This window comes from Grus americana, chromosome 4, assembly GCF_028858705.1.
Source record: "Grus americana isolate bGruAme1 chromosome 4, bGruAme1.mat, whole genome shotgun sequence".
NCBI classification, from domain to species: Eukaryota; Metazoa; Chordata; class Aves; order Gruiformes; family Gruidae; genus Grus; species Grus americana.
Genome location: NC_072855.1, coordinates 26,045,068 through 26,066,253, shown reverse-complemented (window position 1 = coordinate 26,066,253; position 21,186 = coordinate 26,045,068). Strand labels below are relative to the sequence as shown.

The following is a 21,186-nucleotide window of genomic DNA, read 5'->3' as shown; positions in this document are numbered from 1 at the left end:
TTTCATATGGACTTTTTTTTTAGATCTGTACATCCCTGTACTGCCTGCAATACAGACTTCTATAAAAAGTTTTCTAAATGGAATCCGCATTTTTTGAGTTGCATTAACTGCTATAGCATTTTTAGGTTTTGTTGCAGAGGGGATAAAGCAACTTATTCCTGATATTAGTCACATTGCTTAAAGCTCTGCTGCAAAGCCCTCAGATGCTAAGAACTTATCTGGAATAGTACAGCTACCTTGACTGTAGCGGAATTACGGTAATTTGCTTTAACGAAGAATGCAGACTCATTAGGTTAAAAGACGTCTCAAATCATAATCTGATATCCCAGACAACTTGGTGGCTTCTGACTGATACGTTAATTTGCATGACTGAGCACTGCATCGTTTTTCTTTAGGTTAGAAATGCGGGCATTTAGCTTGGATATTGCTTCTGCATCTTGGTCACAAGGCAAAAAAGACCTTGGAGACACAGGTTTCTAAAAGAATGTCACCAATAACATGAAAGGAGTGAAACCTCTTTTTGAGCGACTGTTGTAGTTCCACCGTTTCCTTCTTCAATCAACTGGAATAAAATCAGTAGAAAATTTTATTTCTAGAAATCCATTTCCCGGGGATACGCATTTTAACGAGGCCGTGCAGAATTCCTTTCACCTTCTCTGGAACATCATTTACCTCCTTTCTTTCTTTGCATATAGTACTTCATATGGGCCTACAGATGGCAAGGGAGGGATTGCAGCAGAATTAAGGCGCCACAACACCCTCGCCTCCATTTACAGTTACAGTGTGGAAGGAACGAACAGAGAGCCTCCAGGACGAAACAGATGCGTTGGGTTGTCCCATGCGGCACCCAAGGGATGCTAACCCAGGGCAGGGGACACGTTGCAATGTTTGCTCACTAGAAATAAGTTCCCTCACCAGCAAGCTCCGCTAGCTGCAGAAGCCCAGAAGCTTGCAGAGCTCCTGACAACCAGCAGCATCACAGGTAGCACAGGGATGGAGGGTGCTTGGTTTAAACAGTGGCAATTCCTTGGTATAAATCCGTCTCTCCTTCATTTCTCCCCCTTGGAGATACAGTATCATGGGTGGGAGACCCGTATGCCAAAGGAGTTGTGAGCTACCACTTTCTTTTCTGTTCCTTAACAAAGAATGCAATCAGCAAGATGCTAACACCCAAAACATTGACTAACATACTGATGAAAATGAAGTTTCAGCAAGTGTTAATCCCTGTGCCATTTTTTGCAAAAGATCACTGCAGGCTCTGCCACACAATTCGCAGACTGATTCATAGCCTGGAATTTCAGGCTCACACACGGTGTGATCCCAGAGGCTTATATTCATCACCGCTCCGCCTGATGCACGTTTTTTGTGGGCTTAGCGCCGTAAGAAAATGTTGATTGACACTGGTGATTTACTTAACCGCAAGCAAATAAAATTGTATTCGACCTACCAATAAAGTAGCATCAGTCAAGAACTAGAAATGGGCTCAGTAACTGGGATTTAATCAATAAGTGAACTGTAGCATCTATTGTAATAGCATCTAACTGTCAAACGTGCATATGAGCAATAGCAGCAAATCCAAAAGGTGCAATTTTTCTTCCCTCTGTGCTTCTATTTGTTTATTTGTACTGGCTGAGTTGCCCTCACTTGTTTGTATCTAGGAGTGTTCCAACACGCCATTGCCTTCGTTCCTGAGAGAAGCCTGGTGTGAAGAAACACCTTACCTTTCCCCTAAATGCGCTGGGGTTACGGCTCAGCTCCCCAGCTGCCTGCCGCTCTCCTGGCATCCTCCCAGCCACGCTGGAAGGGAACGCCGGGGTGGGGGGAGGACCTCAGGAGATCCGCCCGGGTGGCAGGCTCTCAAGCCCAACTCTTGAACCTGTGCCCCGGCCCAGAAATGAGCTTGCAGAGAGGAATGAGGCTGGTTGGAGGTGGTGCCAGCTGGTAGGGCAGGCTCTTGCCGGCTGCGTGCCGTAGCTCTGCAAAAGACACTGCGGTAGCACTTCTCACCTTGGCTCAGACACACCCGGTGTCTAGCAGGAGATAATTTATTATTTTTAGTGAAGAAAATATAAGTGGCAAATAGCAAATTTCCAGATGCAGCCTTGGCTGGCCCCAAACCAAACATAGCAGAGATGTTGCTCTTTGTTGCGTTGGACCCGTTCTAATCCTCCGCACTTCTTCACTTTTGAGCAGTCATGTGTCCCTACTTCCTACCTGAGCAATGGGTGAGGGTATGGAAACACTATTCGTGCTCTAAATTTTTTTATTTTAATAATTAAATAGATAAGAGCTTTCTGACTTTTCCTAGGATGAATGATGCTTGCTGCTGGTACTCTTGGAGACACTGCTGTACTTTAGTAAGAAGAAAATCTTCAGAAAGGGCCAGGACACTCAGTTTCCCAAGCATAGCCATCCCTACATTTTTAACAAGTAGCCAGCTGATGCGTGAGGTCAGATAAATGTATTCTATCTCTCAAAATGCTCCCAGTAACCTTAGTGAAACCAAGTATTTTTTTTTTTAATTTCTAACTTTAATCATTTCACACTGTGTTCTCCTTCAGAGCTGACTGTCTATCAAAGGAGGTGAAAACACTATGTGAACATACTTCAGCAAGTGAGCTGGAATTCCTCGAGGGAAAGGCTGTGCAAGTGTAAGCCATTAATAGCTTTTAAAAGCCCACAAGTATGTAACTGTAATATGAAATACTGACTATCACTGCACAACACTTCAGGATTATTCCTAAATACCAATCAAGTGTGGGTTTTGATTCAGGCAATGAGTTGCAAAAGAAAAAGGAGAGTAAAATCATTCATGAAAAAATCGTGTTTTCAGCTTTGCCATGCCATTCTCACACTTCTCGACATTGCCAGACTGCTAATGGTTTGTTTGGGTTTGGAATCTGGTATTTTATTAGCGTTGGGTGACTCTTAGACAGCCACCTAGCAATCTTTCCCAAGGCATCTTTTGAGCCCTTTCTCATAATCTGGTGATGCTTGGAGTGTTGGTAATCATTAAAATATGATGTGTCATCTCTCTTCACAATGGTCTGTAACATCCATTTAGTTCTCTGAAGGTATGTTATTTCAGAACAACAGTTTCCATACATCTATTTCCCTCTGTTTACAAACAAAAAAAAAAATCCAGCTGTCCATGACTGGTGTGCAGTACCATAAAAATGACCCAACTAGAAGTTCACAACACAGGCAAACTCTTCAATACTCTACAAATCAATACTCTTCAATATCCGCATGGAATAAACGGAGCTGTGTTGAATCAAATGCATCCTTTCATTTTAGGTGTTTAAGTCCTCACCGGTTAGGGGACCATTTTGAATCTACAAAGCCAAAGATCTGGCTCTAGCACAGATGCAGCTCAACTCAAATGCAAACTGTTGTCCTCAGAGAGGTTTTGTTTTAAGCAGAATTCTTGCAAGAACAAGCTGGCCCTGAGAGTCCCTCTAGCTTGTGCAAAGGTTAATGAGAGCAAACTGTGTAATTGCAGTTTTAACGTAAATCAAATCCAAGCCTCAAATCGGAATTGTAGCCTGCAAGTAAGCTGGACTGAGACCCAGCCAACCACAAATATGTGCACCTGTGCTTAAAAATAGCACTTCTTTTCACTGAAATACATGTATCCAACAGCTCTTGATTTCATAGTAGTGATCAGAGCAGGGTTCTGTATGTCGGCTCTCAAAATACAGTGTCTGCCTAAGCTGAAAGGTTACAATGTTAATTTTGCAGAATCTGGTAAAGGTTTTTGAATTCTAAAACCATGTGTAGGAACAAGATGGATTTTATAACTTGGGAGTTTGAGTCAGGATTTTCCCACTAGCTGTGCCGCGAGCCTCAGGACAGCTGGATTGAGATCAGTTTGCCACTGACCTCAGAAAATGCATCAATGTGCTTGCCAGAGTAGGCATTACAGTTTTTCACTCATTCCTTTGCGTGGAAAAACAGATCTACTTTGAGTGTTAATGGAAGATCTAAGAAATAGAAATACCATAAAGCTCTGGGACGCTGATACACTGGCTAAATGGTGCAGTTTTCTGGTACAGAACGTTGTGTTACTCAATTCTCCAGCTTTCATACAATGGATGGGAACACTACAAGCATAAAGTATTACTGGTTGTATGTGCATGGGAGTAAATGATATCTGGTTTTTGTCCTTACATAGAAAAAAAACCCAAACAAGTTTAGCAACATATTTTATTTGCACATGTGATGTAGTTACTGTACAGAGGGTATTGCTGGTTCTCCTAGGCTCCTTTTATGTCAAGATTTTTAATAAGAACATCTGCTTGGGGCTATTTAGATCATAAACAGGAAAATGGTTTGTTGTTTCATCTTTTTTTCTGAACCGTTACCCCTCCAGTTCCCACTCCTTCTTTCACCCCTGCCCCAGGACCAGCTCCACAAGAGAAGTAATTTTGGCCCTAACCTCCCTGTTTTACTGCAGTCGGGCCCTCTTGCGCTGTCACCTCCAGCTCTTTTCCTGTTCTCTCTCTAGGTTCACTCCATCTCTTTCACTTTTGTGCCAGTGTGGCTTCCAGCGCCCAGTACAGTGGTGCCAAACACCTGGGTAGAAAGCAGATGACCCACCAATTCTTCCCTCACCCAGGGACTAGCTGTCCTTTTGGATATGTCCTTTCAGTACACTATTATTTTACCTGACTCATTCACATTTCTTTAGAGCCAGCATTTGTAAATTCTGTACTTACTGCTTCCTCTTTCCAATTCAACCCTCATTTTCTCCCTTCTCACAAGCATTACCATGTCTCATTAGTTGTCCCTCCAAAACACCTTACCTCACCCCAGCAGCTGGGTTGCCCCATCCTATTTTTTTCTTTCCCTTCAGAAATGATGGATTTCCTCTCATCTCTCCTACATGCAAGATGCCTTCCAGCTCTGCCCCACCTTCCTTTCCAGCTATCACCTGCCCTGTAAGCAGTTCACAACTGAACCACACCTGTTAATCTCTGTGATTCTGTATTAACTTCCTTCCAAACAATTATCAAGCATCCTCAATCTTCCTCGCATTTTTGTGGTTGCCCGTCTAGCTCCAGCCATGTCTTAGCCACATTGCTACCTCTAGGCACCCTCCTCCCTTCAAGCTCCTTCTGTTTCAGGAAGCTTCTCTCCACCTTGGGGTTCCCCCAAAAGAGAGGATCTAGGGGCAGCTGGACACCTCTTATGGGTAGAAGATAGGAAAACCGCAAAGGAAGAGGTCCTCTGTGGGGATCAGCCCTTCAGGCCTTCATCCCACTCATCTACAAATGTCATTTCTTGTGCCTTGAATTTGGCGATGAGGTTGATGTGCTGTAAAAGGCAGCTGTGTGCTGAAGCTGAGGGGTGTTTTTGGTTGTATGGAGATAACTAAGCAGTAAATAACAACTTCTTAATGTTTAAGTACAGTCCTGAGGAACTGACCTCGCAGAGATGTGTATCAATAACTCCTCTGAGATTCTCAGCAAAGCAAATAAGAACAAAAAATATTTCATTCATCTGCTGGAAAAGCTGATTCATTCCCAGCTTTTTCATTCAGCTATAAAATCTCTGTATGTATTATCTTCTTAAGCATTATTTAAAAATAGAAACATTACTTATCTCCTGGGGTTCATTCAAAGCAACTAGCTGCACTTGCAGAGTCTGATGAAGATGTTTCATGTCATCGGATGTTAGGCACTGAGTTAGATGGCAACTATTTGCCCAAATTTAACATAAGGCACTAAGAACGGTGCTAAGATGACTGCTCATTGCTGAAACAGCTCCAGGCTGGTTTCAGTTCCAATGTTAAAGCCCAAGAAAGTAGAATTACGGCATTGTTAGCAAGACATGTATACTCTTTTATTAGAAATTCTTACTTTTACATCTTCACATACCCAGTTGGATGTTCCAAAGCATTGTAAAACCTATTGTGTCTTAATAGAAAGTTAGATAATAGATAAATAGATATAGGCAGATAGCCCATAGATGTTGATTCAAGTACTCTTCTGTATAAAGTAAACAATTTTATTCTTATCTTAAAGGAACTACAGGGAAAAAAAAATTTACGTACCAAGCTATGGCTTATAATTATTTAATTCATATACATAATATATGTATTTAGCCAAGTAATTAAAAGTGTCTTAACTGAAATGTAAGCAGAAGAAATCTGTCTTCCTAGTAATACCCCTTTAAAGGAGGAAATTAGTAAAAACACTATATTGATATTAGGGTTGTTTAATTTTTCAAACTTTTACATTTTCTAAGTAGCAGTCACAGAAACCTATAAATACTTTATTTTAGTATATTTTCTACCCGCCTTTCACGTCTGGCAGCACATGTGTGTGGCAAACAGCACCGGCTGCGAGGGACTCCTTGCAGACCCTGCCCGGCTGCTGCTGGTCGTTGGGGAGCCCGATGCCCTGGGTTGGTGTTGGCAGTGCCTGAGCACAGTCTGAGAGGTAGCAGCTGCCACGCCAACCTCCGTGGGAGAGGGTCTGATTCATAAAATGGCTCCACTCTTCGCAACTCCTCTTGTGACACCTGTGCCCAGGTAATGTATGGGGCTCTGTTTTCGGCTTAGGTTTATTTTGGTGCCTAAATGAGAGGTGAGTTCTTCTAAAAATATGGTTCAACGCACTCTGTTTTTCCCCTAGAAGTACTAATAATCTTCCACCACAGCTGAAAAGCTCTCCAGCTTTTCTGGGGTACCTTTCTGTCGTGCTCCCCATAGCACTATGGACACTGTTACATGCACCCAGTGCCATCCTGATGGCAGGCAGGTCAGTGCCACGTGTGCTCCTCGGGGCATCTCCCCCCCAGACTACTGCCAGCCTGCCCGGTTGCTCCTCTGCTCCCAGTCTGCATGGGCAGACACGAGGGACCAGGGCTGCGACTGGGACATTGCTCAAGCACCTCAACCACACAGACCCCTCCCCAACTGCCCGGTGAGGATCCTGACTAAACCAGCAGCATCAAAGCCCGAGCCTGAGATTCTTCCTGTTCAGTAATCGTCACATCAGGGAAATCCCAGAAGCAAAGGCTTTTGCACTAAAATCAAACCTATAGGGAATGCACATCTGTGATTTTAAACCATCGCATTTCCAACATGATCCTTTCCTAAGTGTGACTGTGGGTGGCATCATGCAATGCAGCAATACATGTAAAAGCAGTTGAACAGCTATGAAGAAGGGAATATTGTGAAATATCTGTCTGCAGTGTGAAGTTGCTAAATCACCAGTATAGTGTGGTTGTACAAAACACAGATAAAGTTGAAATAGGCAGTTCTCAAGCAAGCTTCAGATGATAAGGTTTTGAAATATTATTTTTGCAAAAAAACCCCTGCAAATAAGGGAGTGAACAAGAAAGGTGGGATGGGGTTGGTTGTTTTTTGAATAAAACCTCTTCTTTCAGGGAGTTTATAGCCTGGCATTATATGATTTTCTACCAGTGTTGCCCATTCTTTGCTAGCCAGGTGCTTAACAAATCAGCTCTACAGAAGTCACTTGTAAATATTCTTTCCATCAACATTCAGTTTCCCTGTGATTCGTGGGCAAGTTTTCTTACATATCTTATGTATTTTGCATGGTCTGTTCCCTCCAAGGGGACAGTGATGACTGAAACTCTGTTCAGTAAAACCACTAGCAAAACAGCTCTGAGATCAGCTAGTAGAGGCGGTTTGTAAATAATTCCCTTGCTATCTCTTTCCTTTTATCAGCCACAGGAGCACTTTGTCCAGTGCTGAGGACTCATTCTGCAGTAGATGAAGATCTACAGGGCACTTTGCTCTGAAATGTCAGCACGAGACACTCAGTTATGGACCTAAGGGAAGAATAGGTATGGCAAGGCTGTAGCTCTTGTACTGCTGGCATGGCCAGGTATGATTTCTGAGAGCCCAGACACCCAGCCAAAGCCACAGCTGGAGAGGTGTCTTCATGTGTGCCACTTTCAGGCCGCTGCTGAAGAGCCCACTCAATTCACTCTTCACATCTATGCTATTTTCCTGTACGATAACGATCTTCCACAGCTCACAGCGATTATTTTCCCCCTCCCACCTGTTTCTTTTGCAGCAGGTAGTTGCTAGTCCTTCTGCTCCAAAGGAGGGGACATAGCTCCCGTCGGAGGCAATCAGTGTATTCCAGTATTTCCTGGGGAGGTGGTTGCGACACGCTGCTTAGGGATGGGTCTGAACATATTCCTGACAGCTCAGATAGAGGAGGTTCTTTACTGGGAATGTAAAGGTTTCAAAGCCTCTGCAGTAGCCCCTCTGGATCTGTCTGTACTTTTTCCCAAAGCGAGTGTTGCCATGCAGGATGAAATACAAATGCATCTGTTGAAAGAGAACTGGAACAAAATTAAACCCCGCTTAAGATTCACAGAAATTTCCCCTTCTGTTACCTGATCCCCACGTTTCAGTTTCATTGTTTGAGCCATGTGTTGTCAAGGCTGCTAACACTTTGTAAGTAAATTGGTGTTTCATTGAAAGTGTTTTGCCCAAAAGCCTGTGAATTTTAGGTGCTTTTTCACTTGTAACACCCGTATCTTTTACTTTACTTGCTCCTAAGCCAGTCTGAAGCTATACGGTGTCTGTATTAGATTAATGTTTGACTTTACAGTCTGTGTGCTGTACAACCCAGCCCCTCCTCCATTTGCAGTAAGTAAATACGCAAGTGTTACGTTGCCCTTGAAACCTGTGCTCTGTGACAAAGGTTGTGAGCTGAGAAGAGACGCCAAGTTTCTCTGGGTCACGGTCCCTCCTGTCAGCCGTGCGTTAATCAGAAACCTGCTCCCTGTTATCTGCAAAAGTGTGGTGCGGGGAACTTTGGAACAGGTGACACAGGGGCAGACTTGGCCTCATGGGTAGCATCCACCTCTCTCTGAGCCCTTGGCTGTGAAAACCTCCTCTCTGAGAGTGGAAAATAAGGAGAAGCATCTTAAATTCAGGTTGGCCAGAAGCCGACCGCACTCATTTCAGGAACACGGGCAATGATACCTGTAGAGCTAACTGCAGGTATAGTACTGTCTTGCTGCGTGACCTTTGGGAAATTACTTTATCTCAGCCTACTCCAGCCTGTGAAGAGCCAAAGGCATCAACACTTCAGGGAAATGCCTTACAACGGTACTTAATCCAGTCGTTCATGTTTGCAACTTGCTTTCAGATGTAACAGCCTATAAAAATTACTACTGCTATCACTTTATTACAAAGAAAGGTAAAACTCATTGGGCTTGGATGATTTTCATTTAGAGGTTAATCTCTGAAAAGCAGAGAAAAGGTTGCACAAGTTTGTGTGAATGAAAGACTGAGTTTTCACATGGTAGTAGCTATACAGAGGTATGTAGGGAAGATAAGATTTTTTCTTATTGCTTGTGCAACAATGAAAAGAAAGTTTGGTTTCTGTTGCATTATAGAAGCTTATTTACAAGGACAGATTTAGCGGGAGGACCCATCAAATTGCCCACTGTTCTATTTGTCTAGTGTGACATGATACGACTTCAGCTGTACCATAGTAGAGCCATCATTATTCTGTGGTAGCTATACACCTGCCAGCTATGCCTGATAACTGAGTTTCTCTGAAGTCCTTTGGCCTCAGTGGGTCATTACTACACAGAATTTGACTCTCTTAGGCCTGCACCAGGCTAACATGCTTTGCAGAAGTATTAGCACCGTGGAAAACTGAGCATTTGTACAACCTTCCCATAACAGGCAGTGACCTTGGCTATGCTGGCAGGCAAACTAAATTTGAGCTGGCTCCATAACCTGAGTACCAGTGAGCCGCTCTTCCACTTCCAAATCTGACCACTGCAGCCTCAGTTTCCAGCCTTGCCAAAGACTGGACTGGCAGTGTCATGACATGAAACACAACGGTGATAAAATCTGGATCTGATCCAGATGAGTGAGCAACACTCCTCCAGAGTCTTCTACTGAAACACTTCTGCAACCAGGAAACACCAAGCTGCCAAAAGCAGATCTTTTCACAGAAACATGGTCTCTTCCACCTAGGTTTTGTTGGGAAGATCTGAGAGATCTTGAGTGGAGTCCTTATCCAAGCAGGAGAGAGAAACAGCATGGCTGGACTTCCCCCCTCACCCACCTAGTGCACCTCTCTGGGAGCAGCTCTCAATATCAGGTGGAGCAAGACTGCTACGAGCAGTTCCTGCTCCTGGGAGCTGGTTAGACAGGGTCTCAAGTGCAGATAAGCTCTTTCAGATAAGACCTCTCTTTCTGCCCAGGGGTCTCAGAGGCAATAGCTGCAGCTCTGTGGAATAGCAGGTTGTTATTATGTCCACTTACAGCTGGGGAATCAGCAAGGCATCGAGAGCCTAATGTGATGTGGCAAGTGTCCTGCCGCAAGCCTGAGAAGCTGGCAGAAGAAGATGGGTCTCTCGCTCCCCTGTGTGTTCATCACAGTGCTCTTCCTCACAGGTTGGGAGCAGATGCTGTAAAGCAGCTGTGAGGTTTTTTTATCTAGAATGAATACAAGTTGATGGGAATTAATAAGGCTTATGCAAAAGACATTGTCAGGTCTTGCAGGTTGTCCTACAGCAGCTGGATTGTGTCTAGCAGCTGTAGGGAAGTCCATATGCCTTCTCTGCCTGTGCCAACAGCCTCTCCTACCAGGGAGTCACAGGCTGCTGCCATGGTGGCCTTAAATACCAAATCTGTGAAAGATTCCTCTTCTGCCTGTCCTTTTCCAGGCAAAAGGAGCAGGGAGGTCAGTGCAGACCAGCAGGAGGGAACACCACACCTGAAAGGACCCATAGAAAATGGTGGCACCTTGGAGAGGTTGGTTGGTGTACTGGGCATGCAGCACGGGCTGCAGCCACAGGGCTTGCGTTGCCGCAGTGGCTGGCTGCGCATTAGCCCCTGCAGGCTTGCTCTGAGCCCTGAGGAAACCCCCTCAGGAGTCCTGGCTCGGGGAAGGCATGTCTGCTTTCAGTGATACATCTGCTCGAGTCCAGCCACAGCCCGTTGCTGCACTGACGGTGTCAGACATGCATGCCGGCTGGAGAGCTGGACACAGCTGTGTGCCCCTGGCCACCCGTGAGTACACTGCAGTGTGCACAGCAGGCAGAGAAAGTCTCTGCAACCCGACCAGACTCGGCGGGTGTCCCTCAGCCCAGCAGCACTGAGAGTGGACAACCCCATCCCTGTGCGAGGCTGTACAAAATCCAGATCAACAGCAAATCCAGCACATGGACATGCTCTTTGTTGCACTATGTGGCAGGTTTTAGCAGCTAATCTGACTAGCTAAAGCAGCCGGTGATGTAGATTTTTCTCCTTAAACACATGCATTAAAATATGTACTGCTCAAGTCAGGGATCCTAGGTGAGACAAATGAATCACTCTTCCCCAAAACAGGACTGAAAGGCCATGACAGATGAGGCAGTATCACAAAACCAGTACACACAACATAGCCTAGATTTTCCCGTTGCTCCTCCATGAGCATACATCTGTGTGCCAGGTCCAGAAAGGATCTCCCAGGTTGAGAGCAGCCACCAAGTCCCTGCCTCGGAGTCCTTCCCAAGCTCGGCAGCTGTCCTCTCCTCCTCGGGGAGCAGCAGCGGCACCTTGTCAGCACCACGCTCGGTTGCCAGCCTGTTTCGGCTGCCCTCTGCTTGTAATCGTTAACTTGCTGGGAATGGGAAAGCTCTGGTTAGCATGGGTAGAGCTTTAACTCTGAGACACTCCCAAGAAGCCAAGACACAGGAGCAGAGCCTCTACCTGCAAGGTAAAACGTCGCAGATTGCCTTGGCCATTTCTTTCCCCTGTCTTCGTGTTTAGGCTCCCTTCGCATTACTTTATCACGCGGTTTCAGGCCTTTTTGTTGTCATTTTGAAGTTTTAGCTGTCATTTGAATGACTGCTTTCTTATGCCGAAGATTTATTTGGAAATTTATGTACTCCCATAAATTAAGCGTTCCCTCTCAGCTTTCAGCCAGGCACGCCTAGGCTTGCACGCAGCCTTAGAACAATACAGAGAAAGGTTATCATGACTTACCTGCCACAAATCATCTATTAATAGCACCAATCATGTACCTTTTTTTTTTCCCCCCTTCATGGCATGCTTTCCCTACATCCCCCTCTTAGCAGGTTTCCCTTTTTTTGTGTGCTTTGTTTTCCCCGTGGCGGACAGGGCAGGTAGAAGAGGGGCGACCTTTTCTGCACCAGCTCTGCCCCCGCGGCCCTGGTGCTGCCTTCGCCGCAGGGTGTTTGCAGGGAGGGTGGGACAGTGGGCAGCTCGCAGCCTGGTAAAACATTGACCTGTGCAGGCAGCCGTGGCCGCGGCGGTGCTGGGCTGCCCAGGGAGGCAGACAGCAGGAGCCCGGCGGCAGCCAGCACCCACAGGAGCACGCCAGCTTCTCCCCAGGTACTGTTTTCCACTTCGATTTTCCTAGCTTTGAGAGGCAGAAGGGCAACAGCGCTTGGTTGTAACATTTGCCAAAGGTTTGCTCCCTAGAAGTCGGAAGAGGAGTTAGGGTTGTTATTTTGCAGTTTGCTTGCATCAACTGTAGTTGACTGCATGGATTGATTAACCCATGCTTGATTAGCTCGTTGTTTTGATTTTGTTGTATCTTCAGCAAACAAACAAAATTAATGCACAGTTGCATTTGAAAACTTGATGGTTTTCTAACAAAACTCAGAACAGCTGGCTTCTGCTCATCTTCTAACTGAAGAGTAGGAACAGGAGTCAGAATTTCTAATGAAATGTGTAGTCCAATTATTGCAACAGGGATGTGGGTAGTGACTCATGCTGAAAAATACTTGCTAATTTTTGAATGAGCTTTGCAAAAATAGGCAAAGTGACTAATTTTTTCAAGATTTTTTTCCATGTTCCAAGACAGTAGACACAGAAAAAATACCAGGATTTAAGTTCCTAGTATACATATGCCACTGAGAGAGATGAAGCTGAATAAATTCAAATAATTGTTTTAAGTTTGCTCAGTGACTGAAAGTTTCTGCCACACGGTGGAAACTGACTCGTTCATGCAGGAACCATCCTCTGCGTGTGCTTTGCTGGTCTGGATGTGTCTTTATATAAGTGCATATGGTGACTCCCCAAAAATGACCTTTTACATCCCAGGTAACTGTCAAGTAATCCTGAAGAGCGCTCAGTGTGAAGAGACTGTAGTCAGTATTCACAATTTATTTACAGTAGGTTTTGTGTGAGGAAAAAAAGATGCAAGAAAGATTTTTATTTTTTTTTAATTTATCACTTTATTCGTGTCGGTCCCTAGCTGTACTTGCTGCTTGCTTTAATCCTCCCTGATTTGACAGAGATTTTCTTGGTGTGTTTGCTAACTGGGCTTGCACATGACATGCTATTTATGCTTAGTAAATGCTCAGTAGTGTTAGGCGGTACTGAAGTGTGGTAACACATGTACTTTATTAAAAGTAATCTTCAGTAGTGGCTTCGGTTCTTTGCAGTACTAAAACTCCTAGAGCAAAGTGCAGGGAAAAAAATTACTGGAGAACAAAGGAACTGGATTCCCACAAGTATCTGCTTTAAAGGATTGAAATATGATTCAAGAAAAATTTTGGTAAAGGCTGCACCATAGTTTCAGTCTGTTGGTGAATTCATAGATGTAAAGCGTGACTATGATTAAAGCCTGTGATTTTCATGTGTGTCATAGCTGATGTGTGATTCTTTCTTGCCATCTCCTCCAAGTAACAGTGGTTCCAATAGTTGACAGTAAATTGAATTGATGTAGAAATTTCTTTCGCAGTAACTAAAGAAAGAGATCAAATCTTATCTCAGAGCTCACAGAGACTGAATTTTAAAAAATAAATATCTAAACCGAAGAGAGTGATGACAGTATTATCTAGTCTGTTTTCATACAAAGATAGGGTTCTAGCTGGTGACTATAAGGGAGATTATGTGGCTTAAATGGAAGGAATAGGACTGTTGACAAAATCTGTTCAGTCTTTGGGTTCTGTTTGCACTACGGAGGACTTCTTTCAGAGCAACACCAACCCCTTTCTGTCTCTGAATCAAGGAGTCAAGGAAAAAAATCATTAGATAGACAGGTTTCAGGGCAAGGGGGTCATAACTGTCTGTAAATTATAAGCAACTTAAATTGTTTTGGTAAATAATAACATATTATTATGCACTAAAATGAAGCGAGCGGGTTTCATTCTGTGTGCTTGATTTTTAGCACAGCTGTTTACCAAGTTTCAGTTGGTTAAACCTGTGTACATACACTGAAAGGAGCAGGGCTGCACAGGGATCCCGAGGACAGCCTGGTCTGCAAAATTTTTTTCTGGATATACAAGGTGGAAAAGCCCGAGAATAAGGCTTAGCCTGGGCTGGTTACAGAGTGGCTCGTTTCAAAGAAGTCTCTCTTCACCCTTAGAGGCAGTCCCTGTAACACAGGCATTATTGCCAGACCTGTGCAAAATAAAATCTCCTGGATCCCACAAAGATCTCATAGTGATACTTTTCCAGATTTCCAATTTATATTTGAACCAGAAATGACCATATTAAAGGGATATAATAAAATGGGAATAATCTCTTCAGATGTTTTGGAAGGGAGAGATACTCTTAATAGAGATGCCGAATATTCAGAGGGCAAACAAAGAAACGCTGCCAAAGAACAAACCCCATGCAACCAGGATTACAGAAGAGTAACGGGGGCATGGCAAGACTCTGCTGTCTCCTCCCCGGAAAGCGTCAGGGTTTCCCGGCTTCCCCACATGCACCAAGGCCCTGCATGCTGAGCAGTGCCCTTGCAGAGGCAGGAGCAGCCTCGGTCCCTGTTCTCCGCAGGTGGGTGACAGGGCTGTGACCGGGAGGGTGCCACGAGGACCCTCCATGCTCTGTGCTCAGTGACCTTCCGCACTCGAGCGCTCATTCCAGCGGCTTTCATTTGTTTATTATATTTGTTTCTGTAGCAGCCATCACACCACGGGTGAGATGCTGCAATCACTTTCCTTGATTCCCCATTACAAAGACATTGACAACAAATCACCTGGATCAGACAGGTTGCTTCGGGTTTCCTGTGCTGGACCTCTTTGTTTAAGAACATATCCTAAGTGGAGACCTTCATAGTATTTTTTTTCCCTGACACAGCAGCCATATGGCACCTGGATAAGGCCATTGCAGATGCTTTGGGCTTGAAACAGAAGAGCAAGCAGCTCTGTGGTCTCTGGCAGGAGTCTTGATGCTTCTATGAAGATGCAACTCCCTGCTTTTCTCTCTGAATATTGGAAAATCTTTTCTACAGCTGCCCAGTTGTGCAACACCCACATGACCAGAATAGCTCCTTCGTGTTACTTTGGGAGCAATTTAAAACTTTAGCATTTAAGTAGTTTATTTCCTTAAGGCAGAAGTGTGAATTTTACTGGGGGATTTTTGCCTTTTATAGGACTAAGAGTTTTCTGAGGGAAACGATTTACCTTTTCAGAGCTAGTTGCAGAAGCATATTTTTGTGACAATAAGCTCTTTTTCCTCTTTCTGTTGCAGTAAATGAAATGATCAGGTAAAATGCAAACCTTAAAGGACAGCGATTAGAGCCAAGCAAACTTAGCTTTGCACATTTCCAGCTGAGCATAAGTCCTAGCGACGCATTGAAACCCGTTTTTCAATTTTGCTAAAATAATGCAAAGTGTTAACCCGTGAATTGCATCTGAACATGAAATATAATTTCTGTGAAATGAAGTAACTTTAATTATTTTAATTACCAAAATTATTTTGTGCTGGGTGCATGTATATGCAGTTCCCAATGATGTCAATGAGAAATGAATGCTTAGATCTTGATTTAGTTTTTTTCTTCTTTGCAATGTGTACTTTCAATGAGAATATTTCTTTATGCGATTTGTTGCTTTCGGTAATACCTTTCAGAACTTTTATCTCATCAGAAGTCAGATGCTGCACAGATCAGAGTGCAGTATATAGTTGATGATTAAACATATCTATCCAAATGAATGGCAGCCCTGCCCTCCCCAGTGCTGGGTCACAGTGTTTCCCTTTACTTCCAATATTCAACAACAGCTGTCAATATCAAACAGTATTTGCTTACACGCTGGAAGGCAAAAGTAGAAATAATAACCAAAAATTTTAGCAGGAATAATTTTTTAAATGGTTGACTAAATGAAGGCCTGCTTCTCATGCTATAGTATCCTGACTCACGTGGATTTAATGGTCATCTTCCCTGCATCTCCCAGGCTATGAGAGTGAAAAACAAAAAACACAGAGCAAAAGTTGCCATGCCATTTAACTTTCATATTTGGAAGGAATCGAGTTTGCGAGGTCATCAGATTGCCTCTCTGGTATCTATTGAGTATTTGGCTTAAAAATGAAATGCATTGCTCAAACCAAAACCTTTTGGGTGTTGTGTGAAGGAAGTCGTGTTTTGCAGACATGAAGCCTCTGCTGACTTTTCATCCTCTCTGAAGAGCTGCAGAAAACAGTCATTATTCCAGTCCTTCCTACCTCCTGCAAAGATATTATCAGACATGTGCTGTGGCACTATAGCAGTGATGTATTTTTTTAATTGTCTCCAGAAAAAAAATGCACATCTTGCTTGGATCTTCTTTCCTCTGAGCAGTTTCTGTAATTGCAACTGAAAGCAGCCCCAGCAGCAGCCCTTAGACAGACTGTCAGCTGGGATCATGCTAAGCTTTACTGAACTGAATACTTTCACCTGAAAAATTTGGGTTGCTTGAAAGGGAAAATTGCTATGTAAACATTCTGTAATGCATAGAAACAGCTTTTTCTAACCTGGTTTATGGCACTTTTGTTAATGCTTCTCCAAGCAATACTCAGGGCAGCTACTCTATTATGAAGCTCTTCCACTTGAATGGCTCCCAGAGATGCTCAAACCACACCTGTAGTTAGCTCTGTGTGGGCAGACAACTTTATAAATAAAGCTGAAACTAAGGACTTGACAATAGAAAATTCATGGATAGGCAGCTTCAGGATGACTTTAATGGGATTACTCAGTCCATTGGTGTTAACTGGTAGAATTGATAGCTAAAATCTTGATTCTGCAAACCCTTCTCTACCTGGTACCGTGCTTACTCCTGCTAACGTTATCCTTGGGACCTACATTGCCATTATGTACTGCAACCTGAAGGGGCTTCATCGGGCTATGCTTATGAGTAAATGCTATACCTGATAGGGCTATGCCTGCCTGGGCCCTTAAACAGACATAATGGCAAGGATGGCCCTGAATGCAGTTCCAGAGGAAAACTAAGGCTGTAGTACTAAAAATGTATAGGATGTGCCTGTGGACATCTACAAGTCTCTTCAGGCATGAAGATTTAGGAAGAGTGCCTGGGATTACCACATGGGAAGCTTGTTTGGCTTGGTGGTGGGTATCATCACTATGGATGGCAGGGAGTGGGTACAGTGGAGGTTACTGGAGGTATTACCACAACTTCATTTTTACTTAAAACTTCTTGTCAATCAGTATTGAAGCACAAAGCATAGCTCCGCGTCAGCGGTCAGGTGGGAATCCCTTAGCAAGGGGGACATTGTTTGAAACTGCAATGTTGTAAGTACAGGCATAATCACAGTGGCTGCAAAAACGGTAGCATAGGTAGGAGCATGAAATGATCAAGCACATCTACTCAAATGAGGACCACTGATCCCAGAGCTCTCTGTGGAGAGGGCATGAAATGGGGGTGGGCATAGGGGAGCCCTGCTGACCTCTGCCAAGGAGAGGGCTGGAAGGCAGGGAAGGAGGTCTGGGCACCCAGTGTCTCAAGACAACCCTGTGAAAAAACTTCCATGGAGAGGAGCAATATCACAGAAACAAACAGGGAGAGTGGTGGGTGAAGGGAGTGGGGGAGCAGCAAGAATGGCCAATGTCCAGCTGTCAGGATGTTGGAGGAGCTGCCTGTCTCTGAGGCTTATCACACCCCATGGCAGAGTGGGGTCATCCAGGTGGAAATCTGAGATGACAGTGCTGAGAAGCAATAAAAAGGGCCTAAACAAGCCTGTCTTCTTTATTTCTCCCTTTTCTTGATCTTTCCACTTCTGAAAGACCTTATGCTTCACTGTCCTGTGATATCCTCTGTACACCAAAATACCAGATGTACCACACCCGAGGGAGAAGGATTTCCAGAGGCTTACAGGCAATATGCTCCCTCCTTTTCACAATCTGGAGTTAAGGGGAATGGTCCGTAAGTCCAACAGGAACATATTTTGACATTCTCAACAGGCTACAGTCCTCTTCCACAAAACCCTGATGGGGTTTCACCCTGGACTAAAGTCAACGAAGACCCTCCTGGTCCATTTTGTGCTGTGCAGTTCCTCCAAGGAGGCTGAAGAGAAGAATTTCTGATCAGCCAGGGTGAAAACCATCATTGTGATTCTGTACTATCACCATAATTACAGATAGCCCCCATTAAAACTGGAGTCATGCACAGCTGTTTAATGTGCTGCTGTTCTGTATGCTAAGGTTTTTTGCTCTATGTAATAATCTATTTGCTGCTGCAGAATATTGTGATGTAAAGGGCTGATGAGTTAATGCTGATGTTGGATACAAATGCTACGACTCTCACTAACTGGAGTAATGTACATATCTGCAACTGAGAGTTTTTCAGAGACCTCTTTCTGCACAGACATAAAGGGCTTTTTTCGATGAAGAATGTGTTTCTTTTTAGTTAGTTTTTAAAATGGCAAATAGGTGAGCAGCCTTTTGTAAAGAGAAGCAGGATACATAGAGAGCTTTCTTTTAAACTTCATGATGACACATCTCCCCTACGGAAGAAAAGAGGGAAGGCATGGAAATGAAATCCGGTTAAGGCATTTCAATTTATGTTCATTCAACACTGTAGGCTCAGCTCTGCTCTTCATTTGCATTTAAACAAGGAAGTTTCAATACGAAATTGTTGAATTACTTGGGAGTGTCTTCAAGGCAGCGTGAAAACACAGTGAAAGCTCTTCTGTGCATTAACTGCAGTGGTAGGGAGGTTACTGAGACCTCTGGCTACGTTTTGGGAGAGGCAGGTAGGGTCCACCCCAGCCAGCACATGTTTAATTTTAAACACATTGTAATTGTGTTAATGTAGATGAGATTTAAACTGTTTTCACTTGCTTAGATACTTTGCTGCATTGAGAGCCTAGTTAGAGATTTGTTTTGTGGGAAACTGAAGAACTAGGTTAAAAAGAAGTCAAGAAGGAATGAACTCAAAAACATACATAATCATTCTTAGTCAAATCTTAGAATGACTGATGGTCACTAGCAAAACTGGCAAACTCATGCTTTCATGAGTTCTTCCCTTTCTTCCCTTACAGAGGTGAGCAGCCTTCTTAACCTCCCTCCTGATGAAAGGAAGGGGCTCTGTGTTAGCACCCCGTAAAAGCACTTCATGGTGCAGATCTTCATTAACCCTACATAGCGCTCTCCAGCAAGCTCACTAGACTTTGTGTCCAGAGTCCATGATTGCTCTGCTTGGCAAGCTATTAACTGGCACTTAATTTTAGTGTAGTGTAGTGATAGGACAAGGGGTAATGGTTTTAAACTGGAAGAAGGTAGAGTTAGATTAGAGATAAGGAAGAAATTCTTCACTATGAGAGTGGTGAGGCACTGGAACAAGTTGCCCAGAGAAGCTGTGGATGCCCCATCCCTGGAAGTGTTCAAGGCCAGGTTGGATGGGGCTTTGGGCAACCTGGTCCAGTGGAGGGTGTCCCTGCCCATGGCAGGGGGGTTGGAACTAGATGATCTTTAAGGTCCCTTCCAACTCAAACCATTCTGTGATTCTATGATTTATCATGGTGCTGAACTTTGAGGGCTGATGGTTTTGTTCTTGTTCTTGAATATACTGGAGATGTATGTAAAAATAGGGGAGGGGGGAATTGTTTTGAAGAAGTCAGATTTTGACAGTGTTTTGGGAATAGAGTTGTGCTAACATGCCAGGCTATGGGAGATAAGATCTGTGTCTTCTCTTTTGTTTTTCTGCTCATCCAATCCAGTTCTAGGGAGTTTACTGTTTTGTTTAAACTCAGGTTTTCCGCAGTTGTAATTATGTAAATTACTTATAGTTAATGTTATGTTTTTGTGAGTGAAGTCCAAGTAATTTAAAAAAGGGTTATTCTAGCTTATAGACTCATTTCTGTGTTATGACAGCAGGCACGTCTTTCTTAAGGGAAGTGAAAAACTGAAAATATCACTGTTTTGTGTCCTTCAGACTGTTAGCATGCAAATCTGCGAGTTTTTGTAAGGGGGGACATCTGCAAGGATCTGACGAACAAATTTGCAGGCAAGGCAATGACTGCAACCTCCCTCTGCTTCTCCTCTTTTATCCAGGTGACCACCTTGACTCTGGAAGACAGTTAATGCTCAATAATCCAATATCTGCAGGTGGAGTTTTGATATTAGAGATGATAGCAGTTCCCGAAAGAGGAGCCATTGCACATAGCTCAGCAACTGGCATTTGGCCATTCCAGATTTAACTTTCATCGGACTAAAAAACCAAAAAAAAAACCCCCAAAAACCACTACTTTTTTAATTAAGCAACTTTATAAATGTTAAATATTTTTAGCTGTCAGGGCTTTTCGAGACCTCAGATAAGTGTATTACATTGGTGGTATTTTTATATGCAATAGATTTTCCTGTTTGCTTAGAAAAATATTTGGGAGTAACAGTTTTTAGTCATATAGCTAATTTATAGTGGGTATAAGTCTCCTGTCAGCTCTGTCAGTAGGAGATGGAGAGGGTCAAATTTTGTTTTGTTTTGGTTTGGTTTTTTTAAGAAAATTAATGTAGGGTTGAGTTAAAAGGCTGGGAGGTGGGTTTTTTTTTAAGAAAACCATCACCAGAACAAATGTACCCATATGGATCATCTGTTCAAGTCAGCTTTCAAACAGAATTTATTTCTGATTCACGAGCATGCTGTATTTCTCATTTCTTCCTCTGGCTGCTCATGTGAAAAAGAACAGACATAAATACCAGGAAGATGGGATCCCTTCCCCAGGCCTAAAAGTGAGGAAAATGCACAGCAAAGGGCAGGAGAGCTGCAGCCCAGCTCACAGTCCCAGCAGTCTGGAGGGCATCTGCATGGTGGGTCCATACCCAGGACCATCACCAGATAGGTCTGGTGATGAGCCAGCAATTTTGCCTTGCTGAAGAGGACATAACTCAAAAACATGACTGACGTTGCCTGGGCTGGCGCTGAAGGGGGAAGCATTCAACCTTTTGCAGCTTCTCAGATTATTATACGGCAATTAAAATAACTCCCACCATGTAAAAACCCGCCATC

The 21,186-nt window shown here is 43.7% G+C and overlaps 1 protein-coding gene across 12 annotated transcripts in view; it reads left to right on the top strand.

Annotated features, from left to right (window-relative positions):
- The window catches only part of RBM47 (RNA binding motif protein 47), an 80,799-nt gene that overhangs the window by 24,241 nt on the left and 35,372 nt on the right, over window positions 1-21,186 (top strand). Inside the window, exon 1 of one of the 12 annotated variants that reach the window (XM_054824102.1) lies at window positions 2,628-2,651. The exons of 7 other annotated variants lie outside the window; for them this stretch is intronic. The gene's annotated coding sequence lies outside the window, so the exon portion shown is untranslated. Of the gene's footprint in view, window positions 1-2,627; window positions 2,652-11,677; window positions 11,712-12,278; window positions 12,350-21,186 lie in introns of those variants that run through there. 4 more of the 12 variants (XM_054824108.1, XM_054824103.1, XM_054824099.1 and 1 more) reach the window with 4 other exon arrangements.